Genomic DNA, 5,177 nt, shown 5'->3' with positions numbered 1-5,177 from the left:
TCTCCGGCAGTAGCTCAACACAACATGTGGAGACACAGCTCAGCCAGTCATTCCTCAACAGTTCCCAACCTGCATCCAGTCAACCAGAATTACATTTATTTAACCAAGACGTCCATTGAGAAACCTGCCCCTCAAGGCAGGCCATGCAGGTTGAGATTATAGCAGCAGCACAGATCATTACCTTTGTTTTATCATCTTTATCTTAATCTTCATCATCATCATCATAGTGTACATAACATTTCCCAAAGTGGGCTCTGTCTGTCTGTCTGCGTTTGTCATGTTTTTGGGCCCACATTGTGAGATTTGTGATGATTTTACATGATTTGTGATGATATTGGTCAGTAATGATGTCACTGATGATGTCACAATGTCTCAATGATGTCATCAGTGATGGTCACTCGAGCATTTGTGATGTCACTGATGATGTCAGACGTGACATCATCAGTGACATCACAATTGCTCAATGATGTCATCATGACTAACCTATTTATATTAGTGTCCTGTCACTTCCGGTCAGACGAGATGAGCGGTGATGTAGACATGGCCTCTGTCATGGGATTCTCTGGCTTTGGTAAGAAGGCCCGTACATTTGACCTGGATGCCATCTTTGAACAGACACGGCGAACAGCCATTGAGAGGAGTCAGCGTGTATTCGATGAAAGGCAGAAGGCGGACGAAGGGGAGAGCTCCCACTCAGTCAAGTCATCAGCCTCCGGTCAGAAAGACAAAGCTGTAACCGTCACTTCCAGAAAACAGGAGAGTGAGAGCAGTGATGACAGTAGCTCAGACTCAGAGCTCATCGGACCCCCGGTGCCTCCCCGACTTACAGGCCAGGAGGAGGATGACGACGACGAGCTTGTGGGACCTCCTCTACCACCAGGCTACACAGGCAGCACTGCTCACAATGAAGATGAAGATGATGATGATGAAGACGACGATGAAGAGGAGGCGCTGGATGAGGATGATAATAATCCAGTGAAGAAGATCCCAGACACTCATGAGATCACTCTGCAGCACGGCACCAAAACTGTATCCGCTCTGGCATTAGACCCCTCCGGAGCTCGTCTGGTTACCGGAGGATATGACTACGATGTGCGCTTCTGGGACTTTGCTGGGATGGACCAAGCTCTGCAGGCCTTCAGATCCCTGCAGCCATGCGAGTGCCACCAGATCAAAGCGCTGCAGTACAGCATCACCGCATGCTGGTGGTTTCTGGCAACGCACAGGCCAAGGTGTTGGACCGCGATGGCTTCAACGTGATGGAGTGTGTGAAGGGAGACCAGTACATTGTGGACATGGCCAACACTAAGGGCCACACTGCCATGCTGAATGGTGGCTGCTGGCATCCCAAGATCAAAGAAGAATTCATGACCTGCTCCAATGATGGCACTGTGCGCACGTGGGACATCAACCAAGACAAGAAGCACAAATCTGTGTTCAAACCCCGCTCCCTCCAGGGGAAGAGGGTCACCCCCACCTGCTGCACCTACAGCCGGGACGGCAAGCTGATCGCCGCGGGCTGTCAGGACGGGACCATCCAGATCTGGGACAGGAACCTCAGCGTCCACACTAAGTTTCACTGCCGGCAAGCCCACAGTCCAGGATCAGACACCTCTTGCCTCACCTTCTCCTATGATGGCATGACTCTGGCCTCCCGTGGAGGTGACGACACTCTGAAGACGTGGGATATACGCTCCTTCAAGAAGCCTCTGAACGTAGCGACTGGACTGACAAGCTACTTCCCCATGACCAACTGCTGCTTCAGCCCTGATGACAAGCTTCTTGTGACGGGGACGTCGGTGAAGAGAGAGCAGGGAAACGGGAAGCTGGTTTTCTTTGAGCGCGCTTCCTTTCAGAAGGTCTACGAAATAGAAGTCACCAATGCAAGTGTCGTCCGCTGCCTGTGGCACCCCAAGCTCAATCAGATCATGGTGGGTACCGGGAACGGGCTGGCCAAGGTCTACTACGACCCCGTCAAAAGCCACAGGGGGGCTAAGCTGTGCGTCGTGAAGAGCAAGCGGAAAGAGAAGCAAGCGGAGACACTGACCCAAGATTACATCATCACGCCTCACGCGCTTCCCATGTTCCGAGAGGCTCGTCAGCGTAGCACCAGGAAGCAGCTGGAGAAGGACAGGCTCGACCCCAAGAAGTCCCACAAGCCTGAGCCCCCTGTGTCCGGACCAGGTCGTGGGGGCAGAGTGGCAGCTCACGGTGGCACTCTGTCGTCGTTCATCGCGAAGAACATCGCTCTAGACAAAACGGACGATAGCAACCCGCGAGAGGCCATCCTGCGCCACGCCAAGGCAGCGTCGGAAAACCCTTACTGGGTCGCCCCAGCGTACACAGCGACCCAGCCAGAGCCTCTGTTTGCAGAGGAATCAGAAGAGGATGAGGAGGCTGAGAGGGAACCACAGTGGAAGAAACGCAAGATCTGAGACCCACTAGCATCAGGCTTACCTTATCTGTGATAGCTGGCAGTGTGGCCCTGTAGTGGTGTTAGAGAGACTGGAACCATAACCCGCAAGGTCCCAGGTTCAATCCCTGCCACAAACCAATGCATCCCGTCTGTGAGCGAGACCCTGACTGCCCGGTCACTGTTAGCTGCTCTGCATTGGGGTGTCAGGTAAACGATTAAAGTCGAGCTGAACCCAAAAATAAATAAATAAATAAATAAATAAATAAATAAATAAATAAAAAAATAAAAAAGTGTCCTGTCACGTCCTGCTTCATACTGATGAAGGTCTCCATGACCGAATGTAAATCTAAAAAGGAAGTGACGTCTATAATGTGCGGAGCAATTGTGCGCTGAGTGATGTCACTCGAGCACTCCATAATGATGTGATCAGTGATGGTCACTCGAGCAATTGTGATGTCATCAGTGAGTGATGTCCTCAGTGATGCGAAGTTGGCAAATTGTGCGCTACGAATGCCAATAGAGCAGGCCAGGCCACGCAGCGGCTGAGCTGCGCATGCGTGCCCGCGCAGCGGCTGAGCTGCAGCGCAGGTGAGGCCATGCAGCGGGTGAGCTGCAGGGCAGGCGAGCCCGCACAGCAGGCTCGCTAGCAATCGAGCCCGTGTAGCGTGCAAGATTTGTAGTAGGCCTACTGTAGAATAAAACATCCTGACAGGCCGGGCGGGTCACTATCAAGGATTATGAACTCTTTGTCAGGATTTGACAGCAGCTAATGTTGAATTTTTAAATCACAGTGGCAATTATATTTTTGTGTGCAGAGAGGATCATGGGAAACGCATTTCATTACCAGCACAGAAAAAATCTATTCACATGATTATAATGATACTGCAATATTGCATTTGTTATCATGTCACCTTGTCTTTCAGCTCAAGGTGATAGACTGATATGCATTTCTACATTATTGAATAACAATAATATATTTAGTATTGCTGTCAATCAGAAGTATTCTGTTTTCCACCAGATTTTGCGAGTGATACACCACACCTAGTCAATGGTAGAAAAACTCTGGGAGACAGTACTGCCTTTAAACGAAGAATGAATTCTCACACACAAAAGACGATTGAATTATATGAATGAATAAAATGTGTAGAGAAAATCAAAATGTCACTGCAGGTTTTCCAGCCTGTTTGTGTGCAGCTGTGTTCAGAGGGGCTGATCACTGATATTTAATAAGAGAACTGTATTGACCCTATTGATCAAGCCCCAGCTGCTGTTGTCACGCTGCTGTTATAGATGCTTATAATAACACATTCTCACCCCCGTCAAATACTGACGTTTGGTCATGACCCCATGGTGTCTCTTTTTATCGCAACGGGTAGCCTACCTCTTTTTCAGCATTTTTCAACGCCACAACACCGTAGCCAACAACGTGTGTTATGTTTAGGCATCTAAAAAACCTTGGTAGGTTTGGTTAAATGGGAGAAACTGTATTTTTAAGCGGTGCAGCCGCTTCTATAAGTGACTATGTGTGTGTGAGCACGAGATGTAGCCTAGGCCCCTCCCCCTCCGCCTCTACAAGGAAGCACAGTAGAGACAGAAAGCGCTGCGATTCAGTGAAACACAGGCACGCATGCAAACACACACACACACACACACACACTCCCCCCCTGGTTAAAAAATGTTGGTTTTTCCAATCCGTAAATACCCATGTTGTGAGTCATTTGAGATGAATACAGAAGAACAAGATTAGTGGGTCTCAAAGTGAGGTCCAGGGACCACCAGAGGTCCTTGATAGGGTTCTGGCGGGAGTCCACTTAGCAAATTTCATGAATTGATAAATGTCAGCATTAGCCTCTTTCACTTACAAGAAGTTCTCACCACCTCCCCTCCTCATCCTCTGGTCTGGTCTCCTCAACTCTGCTCTCCTCTCCTCTGCTGTGGTCTGGTGTCCTCTGTTTTGCTCTGCTCCACTCCCCTCAGGCTGAGATGAGAAAAAAACAAACAGAAAATATCAGCAGGCTAATCATGCAGGACCAAATTATCAGTTACTATTGTCATAGTGTGTCATTACATAATGTTTCTGCTTCACTCCTCACCACCTCCTCTCCTCACCACCTCCTCTCCACACGAGCTCATCATCTCACTATGAAATTATTCAAACAAATGACATGCACCAACATGCACAGCATCACAGTAGCTACAACTATGAAATTATCTTATGTTATTTAGTTGTTTAGTTGTGAAGATATTTTCTGAGATAAATGGGCCTTGATGCTCAAGGCCCATTTATCTCAGAAAATATCTTCACACAGAATATTATTAACCATACAAGCTACAAAGCTAGCATCAGCATGAAGCCACAGCCATCCACTCCAATGTCTATAGAAGCTAACGTTAGCATGACTGTCACAATAACAATGCCTTCACTTCACAGTTACATTAAACAAAACCACACATCACTGCTTCATTAAACCATTACAACAAACAATACCTTGTTCCCAATTCCAGCTAGGTGCTTTTGATTAGATAAAGAACCGTAGGTTGAAGAGCGACATGTTTTGCGACCGTCTGTTTAACTTGTTCATGTCAATTCACTTCCGGCCGGTGCGCACACAATTACGTCAAGTAGCGTAGATACAACATCACTACGTCCGCTCTAAGTTTCAAAATAAAAGTACCATATGATACAAAAACGGCGCCATCAGAATTTAGGTTTACAGGAAGCGTGTACCTTAATAAAATACCTTCACAGGGGTTACTGGGG

The 5,177-nt window shown here is 48.0% G+C and overlaps 1 pseudogene across 1 annotated transcript; it reads left to right on the top strand.

Moving 5' to 3' along the window:
• Nucleotides 1-540: 540 nt before the first annotated feature.
• LOC310790403 (WD repeat-containing protein 70 pseudogene) lies at nucleotides 541-2,435 on the top strand (annotated as a pseudogene). The gene has a single exon. The product of its transcript is annotated as a WD repeat-containing protein 70 pseudogene (transcript).
• Nucleotides 2,436-5,177: the final 2,742 nt, after the last annotated feature.

The sequence above is a fragment of the Poromitra crassiceps genome (genome assembly GCF_964638095.1).
Source record: "Poromitra crassiceps genome assembly, chromosome: 15".
NCBI lineage: Eukaryota > Metazoa > Chordata > Actinopteri > Beryciformes > Melamphaidae > Poromitra > Poromitra crassiceps.
This window is presented reverse-complemented; position numbering and strand designations above follow the sequence as displayed.